Consider the following 19,795-nt stretch of genomic DNA (forward strand, 5'->3'; position numbering starts at 1 on the left):
ACTTTATTATAGTAGCGCTCAGGTCCGGTCGGCAGATTAGGGGTTAATAAGTGTAGGCAGGTGGAGGCGACGTTGAGGGGGGCAGATTAGGGGTTAATAAATATAATATAGGGGTCGGCGGTGTTAGGGGCAGCAGATTAGGGGTACATAAGTATAACGTAGGTGGCAGTCGGCAGATTAGGGGTTAAAAAATTTTTTCCGAGTGTCGGCGATGTGGGGGGACCTCGGTTTAGGGGTACATAGGTAGTTTATGGGTGTTAGTGTACTTTAGAGTTCAGTAGTTAAGAGCTTTAGAAACCGGCGTTAGCCCAGAAAGCTCTTAACTACTGACTTTTTTCCTGCGGCTGGAGTTTCCATCAGCCAATCAGAATATTCCTACCTTAATTCCGATTGGCTGATAGAATCCTATCAGCCAATTGGAATTCGAGGGACGCCATCTTGGATGACGTCATTTAAAGGAACCATCATTCGTCGTTCAGACGTCGGCCAGGATGGATGTTCCGCGGTGGAGGTCTTCAGGATGCTGCCGCTTCGCTCCGGATGGATGCCGCTTGGATGAAGACTTCAATCGGATGGAAGACCTCTTCTGCCCCGCTTGGATGAAGACTTCAGCCGGATCATGGACCTCTTCAGTCCCCCGCTTGGGCTTGGATCAGGACATCGGAGGAGCTCTTCTGGACCGATCGGTGAACCTGGTATGGTGAAGACAAGGTAGGATGATCTTCAGGGGCTTAGTGTTAGGTTTATTTAAGGGGGGTTTGGGTTAGATTAGGGGTATGTGGGTGGTGGGTTGTAATGTTGGGGGGCTTGGGTATTGTATGTTTTTTTTTACAGGCAAAAGAGCTGTATTTCTTGGGGCATGCCCCGCAAAGGGCCCTGTTCAGGGCTGGTAAGGTAAAAGAGCTTTGAACTTTAGTAATTTAGAATAGGGTAGGGCATTTTTTTATTTTGGGGGGCTTTGTTATTTTATTAGGGGGCTTAGAGTAGGTGTAATTAGTTTAAAATTGTTGTAATATTTTTCTTATGTTGGTAAATATTTTTTTATTTTTTGTAACTTAGTTCTTTTTTATTTTTTGTACTTTAGCTAGTTTATTTAATTGTATTTATTTGTAGCAATTGTATTTAATTAATTTATTGATAGTGTAGTGTTAGGTTAATTGTAGGTAATTGTAGGTAGTTTATTTAATGTATTTATTGATAGTCTAGTGTTAGGTTTATTTGTAACTTAGGTTAGGATTTCTTTTACAGGTAAATTTGTAATTATTTTAACTATTTTAGCTATTAAATAGTTCTTAACTATTTAATAGCTATTGTACCTGGTTAAAATAAATACAAAGTTACCTGTAAAATAAATATAAATCCTAAAATAGCTATAATATAATTATAATTTATATTGTAGCTATATTAGGGTTTATTTTACAGGTAAGTATTTAGCATTAAATAGGAATAATTTATTTAATAAGAGTTAATTAATTTCGTTAGATTTAAATTATATTTAAGTTAGGGGGGGTGTTAGTATTAGGGTTAGACTTAGCTTTAGGGGTTAATACATTTATTAGAATAGCGGCGAGATTCGGTCGGCAGATTAGGGGTTAATAATTGAAGTTAGGTGTCGGCGATGTTAGGGAGGGCAGATTAGGGGTTAATACTATTTATGATAGGGTTAGTGAGGCGGATTAGGGGTTAATAACTTTATTATAGTAGCGCTCAGGTCCGGTCGGCAGATTAGGGGTTAATAAGTGTAGGCAGGTGGAGGCGACGTTGAGGGGGGCAGATTAGGGGTTAATAAATATAATATAGGGGTCGGCGGTGTTAGGGGCAGCAGATTAGGGGTACATAAGTATAACGTAGGTGGCGGTCGGCAGATTAGGGGTTAAAACATTTTTTTCGAGTGTCGGCGATGTGGGGGGACCTCGGTTTAGGGGTACATAGGTAGTTTATGGGTGTTAGTGTACTTTAGAGTACAGTAGTTAAGAGCTTTAGAAACCGGCGTTAGCCCAGAAAGCTCTTAACTACTGACTTTTTTCCTGCGGCTGGAGTTTTGTCGTTAGATGTCTAACGCTCACTTCAGAAACGACTCTAAATACCGGAGTTAGAAAAATCCCATTGAAAAGATAGGATACGCAATTTACGTAAGGGGATCTGCGGTATGGAAAAGTCGCGGCTGAAAAGTGAGCATTAGACCCTATTTTGAGTGACTCCAAATACCGGCGGTAGCCTAAAACCAGCGTTAGGAGCCTCTAACGCTGGTTTTCATGGCTACCGCCAAACTCTAAATCTAGGCCTATGATATTCAATCTTGTCTTGGTAATTCAGGATTCTAAAGATGCACATTCTATTTCTGCGAGATCCCTCAGCCTGGGCATTTTTAATGCCCGTTCTGTGGGCTCTCTCTATGACAATGGGAAGCCTTTGCTGGGGAAAACCTAGAGCTTGGGGCAATGTGTAAGATGTAAAATGGTATAAATCCTGAATGATTCGAATATTATTGCGTCTGGAACGATCTTCAAGATCGTCCAGACGCGATTGTAGGTTGGCGATCCTAGAGTTCTGCCTGGATATAATATCATCTTGCACATTGGCTTGATCTTCTAGCTCAGAAACTCTATTCTCCATTTCTAACATTCTATTGGAGAATTGTTTAACCTCCACTGAGAGGTTAGAGATTACTAATGAAATTGTGCCTAATTCGGTCTTTATTATCTCAAACTGTGGGGTGAAGAGATCAGTTAAATGGGTAATTAACATCTGCGTGTCGTTTGTATTAGGTAATGTCTCACTAGAGCTATTTAAACTGGGGTCACCCAGCTTGGTTTTTTTGTCTCTGCCTTTAGCCGGCATTCTGTGTGAGGGTGCTTTGGCTTGAGTGACAAATCTTTCCATAGAAGACTCAACACAACCAAGAAAAAAGAAAAAAAAAAAAAAAAGAGAGCTAGAAGGGGGTACTCTAAATCTGTTGATTCCTGACTACTATCTAATCTACTGCCCTCCTGGTTCTCCTAGTCGTGTTTATTGAAAAAGTGGATAAAAAAGGCAATGTGAAGAAAAAACTAGAAAAAGAAACAATGCAACTACAAAAAAAGGTGTGGATGTGAAAGTGACAATTATCTACTCCCTATTGTGGGAGGTAGAAGTGTGTGCAAAAAAAAAAATTGTTCTAACGTGCTACTCTCCTGTCTTCAGGGATTGGTGTGAAAAGTGACTATGTCTACTTTTTATTGTGAGGTATAAAAAAATATACCCAAAAAAAAAATTACTCCAACGTGCTTCTCTCCTATCTACAGAGAGTAGTGAAAAAAGTGACTATCAACTATTTCCTGTTGTGGGGTATAAAAATATATGCCCACACAAAAAAAAAAAGTGAATTAATAGATTAATACTCCAGTGTCTTGTTTATTAAGCTATACTTAACTAGGTTTGTATAGTAAACAAGATTGATTAATTTTAATTAACCGCTCATTTTAGATGATAAGGATTTAGAGAGTATACAATTTAAGTGATGTAAACCATTTAACATACTAGTTCACCCATTTGCAAAGGAGAATAATACAAAAGAGCAAACTCAAGAATTATGCAGATTCCACTATTACAACTCTTATCTCCCCATAGATAGAATTGTAACAGAAAATATCAATAAACCATTTCTCCTACTCTGGATAGATACATAATATAATACACTCTCTTTAGCATACGTTACACAGGGATATAGTTTACAAACAAACGTTATAATTCTGCCCTTTTTTAGTATTGGTCTGCATGTATTCTTGAGCAAATTTTTAGCTGTTAATCCCAGATAGATTAATATCAATTTTCAAGTAGGCAGATTTCTTTTTTTTTTCCCCTTTTCTCCTGGAATCCTAAAAAAAAAAAAACAGGCTAGAATATCTTTATATAATACAAGGGACCATAAATAAGAATCCTAGTATCTACAGATTCATTAAGTTAGGCAGAAATCCACAATATGTAAGATACTATAACGGTATCAGAGTAGGCTAAGGCAATACTTTTCAATTTGCAAGGCTCACATTCAAAGTCAGTCTTTAGCCTCAGTCTTACCGCTGCAGCCACAAAGGGTGTCAAAAGTGAAAAGTCCGACTTACAGCTCTTCCTTCTCCCAGCTATATATCAGTTTATTCTCTTCTCACCGTAATTCTTTATCTGACTCCTTTTCTTTGTGCCTCGATGCTGCAGAGATTTCCTGCTTGTTGCGCCTTAACAGGGCGCTGCTGACTTGAATATGTTTCTGTATCACGCTCCGGCCGGTGTCTGGGTTTGTTAAGCCTCAGCTGGTTAGGGCTTGCCACTGACCTTTGCCGGTTATTGTAAGGGACCGGTTACCTCAGGTCACAGCGCAGCTTCTAATAGATCCATCACCTCCGCTTTAGGCTTCTCTGCCTCTCTTATACCGTCTATAGCGGGATGAATAAGCGGGTGTCCTGTCACACACTGCCTGGACATGAAATCGAGAGGCTTCCTCCTGTACCAAACAACTATCCGAGTAAAGAAGCCGAAGCCTGCAATCCTACAATGGGGACCAGTAGGCTATCCAAAAGTTTACCCTCTTCCTTTGGTTTTAGCAGAATACGGGTATTTAGAAGCAGCAAAAGTTTCCTTTTCCTCCCAGAGAGTCTGTAGGAAAATTAGCCTTGATGAAGTTAAAATTTTCAGCGAAGAAATCTCTTAGCTACATCAGCTTTCTGAGACTCCAAACTCGGGTGGGCCGTAGCCTCGCAGAGCGCCACACAACAATCCTGGGTACTTCTCCCAGGCAAGCGGCTAAGAGCGGGGAGACGGTAGAAAGGTGTTCTCTCACCACACCTGTGTGCAGCAGGTAGACTGCACAGCTCCTCCCCCAACGGAAGTCTCCATGTTGTCCTATTCTATGTTTTTTCCCTTTCCACACAAAGATGGTGATTGAACAATTTAGTGTCTGTAAGTCATGTTTTGTTAACAGTTCTGTTATCATTTGGAACAGGTAGAGCAACTTGCGGAATATTATCATTTTGACAAGGTTTACTCTTGCTGAAAGAGCGAGTATTAGGGTGTTCCAGGTCTTAAGTAGGTATTTAATTTCTGATAATAATGGTTTATAGTTTAGTTCATACCAAGAGTCTGTGTTATTTGACAGTTTGATTCCCAGGTATGTGAAGTTAGTAGTTATTAGTTTAAAGTCAACATTTCCAATTTTCTGGTTTTGTTGGGGAGTTAGCCAAAGGAGTTCATATTTAGTTTTGTTTACCTGATATCCTGAAATACTCCAAAAGTGCTCTATAATGGTCATAATCTTAAGAGTATTGATATGAGGATCACTAATATACAGTATCATGTCATTTGTAAATAACGAGAGGTGTAGTTCTGATTTCCCTATTTGTAAGCTGTTGGTCTGGTTTTAATCTGGATGGCTAATGCTTCGATTTCAAGGTCGAATAGAAGGGGTGAAAGTGGGCATCCCTGTCAGGTACCCCATTTAAGTGAGAAAGAAGGGGATGTGTTTCCGTTTATAAGAATGGATGCTGTGGGGTTTGTATAAATGGTTTTTTATCAAAAGCCTTTTCCACATCAAGCATGAGTAGGCATGCCTCTGGTAAGTCTTTAAGATTGCCTTCTTTTCTCTTTTTGTCATAGTAGGACATGATCAATTGTAGTTTGCGCATATTACATACTGACGACCTATGTTTTACAAAGCCTGTTTGGTCAGGGTGGATTAAGGATGGTAATATAGGGCTAGTCTGTTTGCTAGGTGTTTGGTGAATATATTGTCACAACTTAAGACCTGGAACTCCCTACCACTCGCTCTTTCAGGAGTGAAATGGGTCTGTATGAACTGGGAAGTAGTGGATCCCTACCCGGTTTTGGTATAATAGTTATGGTGGCTTCAGCGTATCTGTTGGAGAGTCTGCCCCCCTCCTGCATAATATGGTTGAAAAGGTGAACTAGTGTGTCTCCAATTTCTGCCTGGAGTGTTTTGAATAATTCTCCTGGCATTCTGTCGTGGCCTGGGTTTTTTTTCCGTCGGGAGGTTTTTGATAATATTAAGGACTTCTGTTAGTGTCACTGGTGCATTTAGAGTATTTATCTGGTCATCTGTCATGTGGTGCATGTCTAGTCCTTCCCAAAAAGGTACGCTTTTGTGTTTTATCAACGGGCTAGTCATCATACAATTCCCTTTAGAAATTACTGTCTTATCTTTGTCTTTGGCTGCTAAGATTGTGGTCTGTTTGCGTGAGAGTTTGGTGATATTTGCTAGATATTTCCCTGTATGCTTTCCAAACCTATGCAATTTGGCTTGGGAGCATGTAAGAGAATATATGGATTTCTGATTAAGAAAGGCGTCTCTATTAATTTTCGATTCTTTATATTTGAGTCTGTTAGAGTAATTTGGGTTTCTAAGGTATTTGTTATAAGCTTTCTTAATTTGTTTTAGGAGTAGGTCTTCTTTAAGTTTGTTCTTTTTTTTAATCCCTGCAGCGTATGAGGTGATCACACCTCTGAGCACCGCTTTGGCCGTTTCCCAAAAAAGAAGTGGGTTATTGTTATGTTGTGCGTTAATAGTTTGATAAGTCTGCCAGTGTAGTGTTAGATACTGATATAGGTTAACATCTTTACACAAATAGTTGGGAAACCTCCATCTGACATTAGAGGAGGTATGTTTGGCTGTAGAAATTTGGAGGGATATGGGGGCATGATCAGAGAGAGTGATGGGTGTATTTTAGTATCCTTAATTCTGGTGCATAGCTTAGCAGAAACTAGAAGCATGTGTATCCGTGAAAGAGTATCTTTGGACACAGTGAGGCAAGTGAAGTCTCTGGTCTCTGGGTTTCTTTCCCTCCAAATGTCTTTTAGGCAGAGTGTATTAAGGAATTTACTCAAAAGTCTAGATTCTTTTTTATGGTATTGAGGTCTTAGGGTTGGTTTTGTGTTCGATTGTGGGTTTCTAAACCTGTCTGTTGACACTTTTGGAGCTATATTCAGATCTCTCCACCCAGAATAATAGTGTCTACTTGCATGTCTAGTAGGTTGGGTTTTTTTTTGCAATTGGGGCCAGAATTCTGTTTTTCTGTCATTGGGACTGTATGCTCCCACTTGTACTATTTGGAAATTATCAACAATTGTTTGAGCAAGAATAAATTGTCCTTCTGGGTCACTTTCTAATTTGGTTATTGTGTTGTTTAAGTTTTTGCGAAACAGTATGGCTACTCCTCTCACCCTGTGCATTTCATATGAAGTATGAAGTATTTCTGCTACCCACATCTGTTTCAATTTTTGGTGCTCTCATGTGTTTAGGTGGGTTTCCTTTAGTATCGCTATGTCAGCTCTTTGTGATTTCAAATAGATTAAAATGGCCTTCCTTTTTATGGGTGATGTGATACCACCCAAATTCCATGCCATCACCTTAAGTGTGTGTTCTGCCATTAGGTTGGGAATTTGTAGAACTCATGTAGGGACGGGTGTCAAAGTGTGTGTTTTGGGGTGTAACAAAACTTACATTTGGATTGAACAATATCTTATTCTGGGAGGTCATCACTAGCTGACGGTGCTTTGGAGCATCCCAGGGACTGGAGTGTTGGATAAATTGTTTACTATAAGGGAAGAGAGATATGTAGGTTAACCAAGTATTTTGCAAGTAACATAGTAAAAAACAATAATAAAAACAACAACAAAAACAATATTCGAATAACATTTACTGAAAAGACCTTGTGTAGAGGGAATGTATTATTTTTTGCAATTACTCATCAAGTCCCTTTCCATAGGAGTAAAAAGAGTCTTAAATTATTTAAGCCATAATAGTGATGGATACATCCCTCTATTTGAGGAGGGGCTTGTAGTCTTCATCTTCTGTTTGAAGTGTGGATGTTGACATTCATTTCAGGAGGGGTTGCTTTGCGTTGATGTTCTATTCCCATCTTCTGCTTCTTCTTTAGTGAGGTATACTTGTAAGTGTTTAGGAGAGTCAAAGAATTTGGGCCCTCTGGCAGTTTGTTGCTTCAGCTTTGCTGGAAAAAGTAGAGTCACAGAGCGGCCTTTGTCCATAAGTTGCTTGCAGTATGGAGAGAATTCCTTTCCGACGTTTGGCTTTGTCTGCAGAGTAGTCTTGGAATAAGTAGATATGTTTGTCTTCATATTCCATTACTGGCATTTGTCTGTATGCTCTAAGAATATGGATTTTATCTTTAAAGTTCAGGTATTTTACCATCACCTGTCTTGGTGGTCCGGTCAGATTGTTTTGACATCCTGGTAGTCCCGCTATATGTGCTCTCTCTGCTTCATAGGGGGTATCCTCTTCTGGTAATTTTAACAAGCAGGAAAGAGTGTTTTCAACAAAGTTTAAGAGAGCTGTCTTAGATATGGATTCAGGTAGACCTACTAATCTCAGATTGTTGCAACGAGAACGATTTTCCGTCTACTTTATACACAAGGATTTTGTTCTGTTTCTGTAGATTTATCACACTAATCGAGGTTTCATGTTGTCTGTCCTTCACATCCACCAGTCTTTGCTCGGCTTGAGTTAACCTTGTGTTGAATTATTTGAATTCTGCATTTAGGGAGTCAACTCCAGTCTGGAGTCTTTCAATTTTTGGTAAGAATAGAGCAGAAAGTTGTGACACTATAGGGTGGGTGTCTTGGAGTTCCTGGTTGTCATTTTCTTGTAGAGGACATTCTGAGCCTGATGATTCAGGTTGGTGTTTAGATTTCCTCTCAGCCTGTTTCTTTCTGTGTGACATTCTGTCAGTCTGTTTGTTATATGTATCATAGTACTTAAGCATACAGGAGGATAAATCTTAAAAGTTCTAAATGTACACTTGATCAAGGCAAATATTGCTGTTTAGGCTGTTTTCTCCCTTCAGAGTTAGTGTTTCAGCAGATACCAGCTTGTATTAATTCAGTCTTGAAAATATTGCCATGTAGTCTGTCAAGCTTCATCAAGACCAGTTACGCCTTTTCAGCGTGTTGGTGAATTCTATAGAGAGAACTGTATAATTTTCAGGGTTCACATGTTGCTTGCCAAGTTTATATTGATGGTGTGCTTTCTACCAATAAAGGTTTGGCTTTGAGTGCAGGAGCTGTTGGGGGATAGGTTTTCTGAGAGTCTGTAATAAAGGTTGCAGTATTGAGAAGGCGTTTGCCCTTACCAGGCCCTTACCCCGCGTCTACTTTGAAGTTTCCCCATCCAGTTCTTTATTGGATGCTGCACATTTTCTACCGCTGTTCCCTGGATGTGAGGAGGCTTCAGCATGCAATTGCCCTTGTATCTGAGGTTGGGTGTGTGGCGTGGCGTTATTACTACCATAATAGTAGTTGCGATCTAGTCGTGGCCTTCCACTTATGTCGTTCCGGCAACAGAGGAGGATTGGTGTGCCTCCACTCTTGCACCTAGGGTGGTGTTGCTCAGCCTGTTTGGAGCAGCTGGCGATGGTTTTGTGAAGGTTAAGAGCGGATCCAAAATTTTACATCTTATTAAAATACAAAAAAGTAATATAATTTCTGAAATTTACATGACTCCACCATTCAAATTTGAAATGTAAACTTTGTGATCTATGTGATAACAGAGGTAGAAAAGTGGATCTCAAAAAACAAACTCTTCCTAAACACTGACAAACCTGTCACAATGATCTTTGGAACAGGTCCTAAATTACACAAATTACAAAATTCCCACATACGCATCAAAACAAAATCCAATTGCACGCTTTCTGCAGTCCACTCTTTCAAATATTTGGGTATGTTGTTAGACCCTAATCTATCTTTTGGCCTCCAAATAGAAAAACTTGCCTCTAAACTCTATCCAAAATTAGGTGCCCTGCACAGAAACAAATCTTGCCTCAGCCCTACTGTAAAGGAAAAGATTGTACAGCAAATGCTGATGCCTATCATGGATTACGGGGATGTAGTATACGCACCTGCACGGCAAACTCACCTTAATAAACTAAATACACTGTATAACTCGTTCTGCCGCTTTGTGCTACAATGTAACTACAAGACCCACCATTGTGACATGCTAAAAGAACTAAACTGGCTGACGCACCCTCCATCTTTCCTGCCTTATGTTTAAGAGCCTTTCTGGGAAGCTCCACCCTACCTGAGCAGAATGCTCTCCCCTGCTATTCCCACCTCCTATAACCTCCGATCCAATAACAGCACATTATTTAGCGTGCCTCAATACAAAAAGAAAGCAGCTCGATCCTACTTTTTCTACAGAGCACCACAGTTATGGAATGACCTATCTCACACTTTCAAATCTTCCCCAAGCCTAATATCCTTTAAGAGATCCCTCTCTACATATCTCAAAACAGAATGCACCTGTCATGGTTGATTATATATTTCCTACCTGTTCTATGTAAATTTTTTGCATATATTGGGGGGTAGTTATCAATCCGTCAACCTCAAATACGCTGGAATTCCGCAGCGTATTTGTGGCGAGGCTGATTCGCCTTAGTTATCAAAGGCTCGAGACCGGCAAAAGTAGAATTTTGTGACGTAAGCTTCGATCCGCCGGACTCAGTCCGACACAGATCGATTCTTACGTCACTCCAGATGTTCCGCACACAAGTGCGGCACATTCTCACTACTTTTGCTAGCTATCAAAAAACTAGCAGGTACGCTCGGCACTTTTACGGCCCAGCGTACCTGGTTTTCAATCCACCACCCCTGGAGGCGGCGGATCCCATAGGAATCAATGGGAGTCTGACCATAGCGAAAGTACAAGTTCGCTGCTGCCAGACATCCCATTGATTCCTATGGGAGCTGTCTACACCTAACACCCTAACATGTACCCCGAGTCTAAACACCGCTAATCTGACCCCCCCTACACCGCCGCAACTAAATAAAGTTATTACCCCCTAAACCGCCGCTCCCGGAGCCCACCGCAACTATAATAAATGTATTAACCCCTAAACCGCCGCTCCCTGAACCCGCCGCAACCTATATTAAATGTATTAACCCCTAATCTGCCCCCCCTACACCGTCGCCACCTATAATAAATTTATTAACCCCTATCCTGCCCCCCACTACGCCGCCGCCACTGTAATAAAATTATTAACCCCTAAACCTAAGTCTAACCCTAACCCTAATGCCCCATAACTTAAATATTAATTAAATAAATCTAAATAAATTAACTCTTATTAACTAAATGAATCCTATTTAAAACTAAATACTTACCTTTAAAATAAACCCTAATATAGCTACAATATAAATAATAATTATATTATAGCTATCTTAGGATTTATATTTATTTTACAGGTACCTTTCAATTTATTTTAACCATGTACAATAACTATTAAATAGTTATTAACTATTTAATAGCTACCTAGCTAAAATAAAGAGAAATGTACCTGTGAAATAAATCCTAACCTAAGTTACAATTACACCTAACACTACACTATACTTTAATAAATTATTCCTATTTAAAAATAAATACTTACCTGTAAAATAAACCCTAAGATAGCTACAATGTAATTAATACTTATATTATAGCTATCTTAGGATTTATATTTAGTTTACAGGTAACTTTGTATTTATTTTAGCTAGTTAGAATAGTTATTAAATAGTTATTAACTATTTAATAACTACCTAGCTAAAAGAAATACAAAATTACCTGTAAAATAAATCCTAACTTAAGTTACAATTAAACCTAATACTACACTATCATTAAATTAACTAAATAAACTACCTACAAATAACTACAATGAAATACAATTACATAAACTAACTGAAGTACAAAAAATAAAAAAAGCTAAGTTACAAAAAATAAAAAAATAAGTTACAAACATGTTAAAAATATTACAACAATTTTAAGCTACTTACACCTAATCTAAGCCCCCTAATAAAATAACAAACCCCCCCAAAATAAAAAAAATCCCTACCCTATTCTAAATTACATAAATTTCAAAGCTCTTTTACCTTACCAGCCCTTAAAAGGGCCATTTGTGGGGGCATGCCCCAAAAAGTACAGCTCTTTTGCCTGTAAAAGAAAAATACAACCCCCCCCCCCAACATTAAAACCCACCACCCACATACCCCTAATCTAACCCAAACCCCCCTTACAAAAACCTAACACTAATCCCCTGAAGATCATCCTACCTTGAGTCGTCTTCACTCAGCCGAGCCACCGATGGAACTGAAGAGGACATCCGGAGCGGAAGAAGTTAATCCTCCAAGCGGCGCTGAAGAAATCTTCCATCCGATGAAGTCATCATCCAGGCGGCGCTGAAGAAGTCTTCGATCCGGCCGATGTCATCTTCAAAGAGGCGCTGAAGAGGTCTTCTATCCGGGCGAAGTCATCTTCCAAGCCGGGTCTTGAATCTTCCTTCCGCCGACGCGGAACCACCTTCTTCACTGACGGACTACGACGAATGACGGCTCCTTTAAGGGACGTCATCCAAGATGGCGTCCCCTCAATTCCGATTGGCTGATAGGATTCTATCAGCCAATCGGAATTAAGGTAGGAAAAATCTGATTGGCTGATGGAATCAGCCAATCAGATTGAGCTCGCATTCTATTGGCTGTTCCGATCAGCCAATAGAATGCGAGCTCAATCTGATTGGCTGATTGGATCAGCCAATCGGATTGAACTTGAATCTGATTGGCTGATTCCATCAGCCAATCAGATTTTCCTACCTTAATTCCGATTGGCTGATAGAATCCTATCAGCCAATCGGAATTGAGGGGACGCCATCTTGGATGACGTCCCTTAAAGGAGCCGTCATTCGTCGTAGTCCGTCGGTGAAGAAGGTGGTTCCGCGTCGGCGGAAGGAAGATTCAAGACCCGGCTTGGAAGATGACTTCGCCCGGATAGAAAACCTCTTCAGCGCCTCTTTGAAGATGACATCGGCCGGATCGAAGACTTCTTCAGCGCCGCCTGGATGATGACTTCATCGGATGGAAGATTTCTTCAGCGCCGCTTGGAGGATTAACTTCTTCCGCTCCGGATGTCCTCTTCAGTTCCATCGGTGGCTCGGCTGAGTGAAGATGACTCAAGGTAGGATGATCTTCAGGGGATTAGTGTTAGGTTTTTGTAAGGGGGGTTTGGGTTAGATTAGGGGTATGTGGGTGGTGGGTTTTAATGTTGGGGGGGGGTTGTATTTTTCTTTTACAGGCAAAAGAGCTGAACTTTTTGGGGCATGCCCCCACAAATGGCCCTTTTAAGGGCTGGTAAGGTAAAAGAGCTTTGAAATTTATGTAATTTAGAATAGGGTAGGGATTTTTTTTATTTTGGGGGGGTTGTTATTTTATTAGGGGGCTTAGATTAGGTGTAAGTAGCTTAAAATTGTTGTAATATTTTTAACATGTTTGTAACTTATTTTTTTATTTTTTGTAACTTAGCTTTTTTTATTTTTTGTACTTTAGTTAGTTTATGTAATTGTATTTCATTGTAGTTATTTGTAGTTAATTTATTTAGTTAATTTAATGATAGTGTAGTATTAGGTTTAATTGTAACTTAAGTTAGGATTTATTTTACAGGTAATTTTGTATTTCTTTTAGCTAGGTAGTTATTAAATAGTAAATAACTATTTAATAACTATTCTAACTAGCTAAAATAAATACAAAGTTACCTGTAAACTAAATATAAATCCTAAGATAGCTACAATATAAGTATTAATTATATTGTAGCTATCTTAGGGTTTATTTTACAGGTAAGTATTTATTTTTAAATAGGAATAATTTATTAACGTATAGTGTAGTGTTAGGTGTAATTGTAACTTAGGTTAGGATTTATTTCACAGGTACATTTCTCTTTATTTTAGCTAGGTAAGCTATTAAATAGTTAATAACTATTTAATAGCTATTGTACCTGGTTAAAATAAATTGAAAGGTACCTGTAAAATAAATATAAATCCTAAGATAGCTAGAATATAATTATTATTTATATTGTAACTATATTAGGGTTTATTTTATAAGTAAGTATTTAGTTTTAAATAGGATTCATTTAGTTAATAAGAGTTAATTTATTTAGATGTATTTAATTAATATTTAAGTTAGGGGGGCGTTATGGTTAGGGTTAGACTTAGGTTTAGGGGTTAATAATTTTATTACAGTGGCGGCGGCGTAGTGGGGGGCAGGATAGGGGTTAATAAATTTATTATAGGTTGCGGCGGGTTCATGGAGCGGCGGTTTAGGGGTTAAACTATTTATTTAGTTGCGGAGAGGTGCGGGATCAGCAGGATAGGGGTTAATAATTTTATAATAGAGGGCGACGGTATAGGGGGGGCAGGATAGGGGTTACTAGGTATAATGTAGGTGGCAGCGGTGTCCGGGAGCGGCGGTTTAGGGGTTAATACATTTATAAGAGTTGCGGCGGGGTCTAGGAGCGGCGGTTTAGGGGTTAATACATTTATAATAGTTGCGGCGGGGTCTAGGAGCGGCGGTATAGGGGTTAGTAACTTTATATAGTTGCGGGGGGCTCCGGGGGCGCCGGTATAGGGGGTAGAACAGTGCAGTTTAGTGTGAGTGCTTAGTGACAGGCTAGCAATAAAGCTGGGAAAAAGCCGAAGGGCAGCGAGATCGGATGAGTGATAACTGTCACAGTCCGCTGCTCATCGCCCCGCGGCTTTTTGACAGCTTTATTTGATAACTTAGGCGAACGTATTCAAGGTCCGCGGCGGCGAAGGTAGGCGAGCTTAGGCGGACGTATTGGGTCGGCGAAGCCAGAAAAGTAGACGGCTTGATAACTACCCCCCATTGTGTATTATGATTGTTTTTGAATTTTATTGTACCCTATTGTATCAATGCAATGTTTTGTGGACCCAGGACATACTTGAAAACGAGAGAAATCTCAATGTATCCTTCCTGGTAAAATATTTTATAAATAAATAAATAAGCTGTATGCAACTGCAACTAGAGCAATAACTGCAAAATCATATTAAAGCACTCTTCATTTAACAGAAAGCTTACATGTTCTGGATTTCAGACAGCTGAAGCCACAAATTCACTTTTTATTTAATTTTGTGTTTCAGTGAGAACATAAACTGTGACAAGTAGGTTTTTGTTCTTTAATTTCCTTAAACATTTGCAGCCGAGAGGTTTAGGGAACATGAAACCCAAAATTTTTCTTTCATTATTCAGAAAGAGCTTACCATTTAAACAACTTTCCAAATATTCCCTTCTATTATCTAATTTGATATCTAATTATTTAATTTGTTTCCTTTATTGGTATCCTTTATTGAAGGTGCAGTAATGTACTACTGGGAGCTGGCTGAACACACTGGTAACCAATGAAAAAATGCATATATGTGCAGCCACCAATGAGCAGCTAGCTCCCAGCTCATGAACCTGCCTAGGTATCCTTTTCAACAAAGGATACCACAAGAACTAAGCAAATTCGATAAAAGAAATAAATTGGAAAGTTGTTTACATTTGTATGCTGTATCTGAATTATGAAATAAACTTTTTGGGTTTCATGTCCCTTTAAGGCTACTCATGCCTACACAACAAGTCACGTGCACTAAATAATCTTATTGCAAGTTTATGGTAATTTCTGTCTGAACTAACATATGACAATTTGAGAAAAAAAAATGCCTAGAGTTCATTTTGAAAGTGTGAATTTCAACACAGATATTTTTATCTCCTTGGTTATATGAATGTTTTATAAATCATTCAGTAGTTTTACATTACATCAGAAAGAGCATGTTAGACCATCGTAGACACAGGTTAAATATTTTGCAAACAAACTCTCTGGTCTGACAAAGCCAAGTCAAGCTAGTAAACAAAACTACACATCTCAAATATACTAAAGTTAAATGACAAATACAGTTTTTGTTAGAACTTTCAAAACTGATAAGGACTCCAGATCAATATAACCTGTAAATACAAAATACTGTTTACTTTTCTGTCAATCACCACAAACAAATGAGTCGGGGGGGATTTATCTCCACTACCTCACATTTGGAAGAATTGCATTATATCTCATTTATACTACTATTGTTTTTCTTCCAATAAAGCTACATAAGAGATATAGTTCAATGTCAATGTGTTAAAATACCTCTTATATCTATTTAAGACACAAAAATGATATTTTTAACATTAACATATTAATAACCTATATTTATATTATGTTTGCTTAAATATTGCCTATTCAAAAAGTCAATGCATTTGAAAATTAATGCTTCACATATGCTGCTTATTTGAACTTAAACTATGGTTGCACAAATGTTTACGTGTGTTATTGTTTCATTGGTTGCAGAACAGGCAGTGTTTGGAAGCAACTACAATATCCAATGCTGTAATTTCTACGTGGGACAGACAATAAGCCTAAAAGAAATAAGCATGACTATATTTAAAATAGATTAAAACATTTTTAGAATATATGCCTTTTAATTTAAAGTTGATGGTGTCCTATTAACTCACAACTGGACAATCTGAACAGGTTTACATAGTAGGAGTTTGTATGTCAGCTGCAATCATTACTAACTAGTTATCACAGGGGATTGGAGGCTGACATGTTGGACACAATAATGTAATGTATTGAGTCAGGAACAATGCAATCCTTTTAATGAACAGTATAAGAAAGTTTACCAGATATAACACTGTAATTGTCAACTTCAAGCTTAATATATGGTTTACAGGAAGGGATAATTTTCTGTGTGACAGCAAATTCCTTAAGATGGAAACTGAGGAAACAGGAAGTAAAATGTGGTGAACGCAATATGTGTGATTTTTATGTGTCTGCTACACTGATGTTGAGTTTAGTATTATTTAGTATATTCAGTGGATTACATTTTTATTTTAAACATTTTAGTATTAAAGGGCTACTATATATATACTTGTTAGAACATGTAATTTTAAGATTAGTGATCATGCAACTCTTTGTGTTAAACCCCTGCAAAGGTGATAAACAATTTAGGACCCACCGAGCACCGGGTTAAGTATTTAGAGGTGCAGGGTCACTATACTTAAAATGACATGCTGTAATGAATTAGCATGTCATTTTTTTTTTTACTATAATGGCCCTTTGATAGTGAGGTAGTGATAGTGATAGTTAGGACACAGGTTTGATATAATTCTCTGCATTAAAGATTCTAAAACTTTAGTAGAAGTATGTGTGTATTTTTATCTTGTTATTTTACCTCATAGATTAGTTGTTGTTTTTTGTTTGTTTGTTTGTTTGATTGATTTTTTTTTTTAAAGACTGCAATTCAAGCTATCCAATTAGAGCTTATTCTAATCCATCACAGGAGTGATCCAAAAGGATTGTATGCATATTGATTTGGTTTGCATTTTTTAAGTCAAACCAATTCATTTAAATACTCACATTTTTTCTTTAAAAACTATTTAGCAAATCCATGAGTATGTGTGTGTTAACTTTTTCAATGTAGAGGACAACAAAGTATTGACCTCTTCCCCTAGTGTGTGTGTGTGTGTGTGTGGGGGGGGGGGGGGAGATACCATTGTGAGGTTCTATATTTTACTTAATTTCTTGAGAAGGTTTGTTGATTGGAGTAGCTCTGTTAGTCCAGTAATTTAAATGTTAGCCCAATATAAATGTACCACTACTTACTGCAAGACTCTTGCTATTTAAGAGGAGAGATGTAGTGAGACAAGCGGTCCATCTTTTTAAATAGTATCCCTGGGGTTGTTTGTGGGTTGTGATATGATATGGTCTCACATGTAATAAAGAATGACTTTAAGGTAGAAGAACTTACAAATTGCTCATAGATTGGAACGGCATTTTAGAAGTCAATATCTCAAATACATCACTGATTGAAAGAGAAATACCTCTAAGATTCAGGATATTTCCATAAAAAGTTTACCTGGCAGTTCAACAGATACAGGACCACTTAGAAGTTAAATGCTTTTTTCAAATAAGTGGTCTCACATCTCTCTTTGTATTTTGGCAGGTAAGACTGGGGTAATACACCCTCCCTCCGTCCATGATTTTGTATAATATGAATAATGTTCCACTTTATATGACCACTGTGCCTTTTTAATCACAGCAGACCCAGCAGATTCAAACTATATACTTATATTATGTATGTATCATGACATTATATTTGTACTACAAAAAAGTATGAAAAATGTATATTTTTATTAGGTATGTGCACTCAAATCATTTGTGATGATTCGAATGTGGGAGAAGGCAGCCGCTCGTGGACTTCAGCTCTTTTTGGAGTCATATTTCTTCTCCTGAAAGTGCAGCACACTAAGGGCTAGCTTTATCAACACTGAGGCATACAGGGACGCCCACGCACAGCCAATCACGCATGGGCAGGAGCTGTCAATCTCCTCGGTTGGACTCGACCGAGGAGATTGAATTTCACCACAATAGAGGTGGCGAAGATGTTAGAGAAGCAGCGGTCTGGTGACCGCTGCTTGATAAATCATGGCGAGCAAGTTCTTGAGAGAACTTGCAGCCGTAGAGGCTTGATAAATCCAGCCCTAAGATGTGTTACAATTCAGATCTCAGTGTGTTGCAATTTCACAAAAATAAAACCGGTTCCGAAAAGAGCAAAACATTGCAAGTGGCCGCCTTCTTTCGCATTCAGATCATCAAGTATGATCCAAATGCACATACCTAATTTTTAGTAAAACGCTAATGAACTAGGCTGTAAACAAATTTACCATAGTGATCACTTGGCTAATAAAACTTATATAGGGGCTTATGATCTTAAAACAAGGGGTCTTTATTGTCTCTAGGCCTTTTTGATGGCCTGCTATAAGTATATATATATATATATATATATATATATATATATATATATATATATATATATATATATATATATATGTATGTGTGTGTGTAAATATGTGTGCTTTCATTTTTTTCAAAACTACTTATCCTTTAACCCTTCAAGTCACAATCCGTTTGAAAAAGCAGTTAGTCTTGGGGGGGGGGGGGGTTCTAGGGTTTAAGGGAGCTGAGATTGAGGAGTTAGAATATTTACTTCCTCATCCAGCTTCCTCAAACTATGGGAAGAAGTTTGGCACTTCCAAGTTTTTCCAGGGCATGGTAACCTTGTAGTGCCCATAAAAGCAATTAAGGGACTAAAACCTTAGTTACATAAAATTAAAAAATGTAATAGCTTAATTTATAACATAAAAAAAGATCCCAACTTACATTTTAGGGCAAGATGTATCTGATTTTTCCAATAATGTCCAAAGAGATCCAAGTTCAATTATCAGCAGATTAACCTATTCATCTGAAAATACACTTGCAGATGGAACTTCCAATTTCAGCAGTATTTCCAGCTCATTTCCAGTGAAATGTAATGCAGGAAGATTGTGGCAACTAAACAATATTCTGCACATAATGTAATACATGAATCTAGATGCATTTTTTTCAAATTTCTCTTTAAAATATTATATCCTGAGGGGGGCGGAGCTATGCCGTGCTGGGACATGGCTGTGTTCTAGGTATGCTACATAGCTGTCGTAGCTCATATAACATGTAAGGGTAGGTGGAGGATTTGATTTAACTATAACTCCCTTGCTAATATATGAGACAAGACTTTGAGCCAGGTTTGACCTCCTGCAAATCCATAGAAGACTCCCTGTCATTGATTCCAAACAGCGTGGCTGAAGGTGCGGGCGCCATCTTAGAGTGAGCCATAGAAAAGAAGCCCAGCAAAAACAGACACATTACCAATGCGGACGGATCACCCCTCACACTAACCATCCAGAGATGTCATCCACCAGCGGTACCGACATCTTTGTTCTCCTGCAGTAAGTGTATCGAGCAGAGGCTCGGACAGAGAGAGGCTTGCTGCATGTCACGTCACGCTCCCTTGCGGCCTACTATAGAGGAAGAGAAAATCACACAGAGGTGCAGACTGCTCTGATGGTTGCTGGCACCGGAGGGAGAGAATTC

This window comes from Bombina bombina, chromosome 1 (genome assembly GCF_027579735.1).
Source record: "Bombina bombina isolate aBomBom1 chromosome 1, aBomBom1.pri, whole genome shotgun sequence".
NCBI classification, from domain to species: Eukaryota; Metazoa; Chordata; class Amphibia; order Anura; family Bombinatoridae; genus Bombina; species Bombina bombina.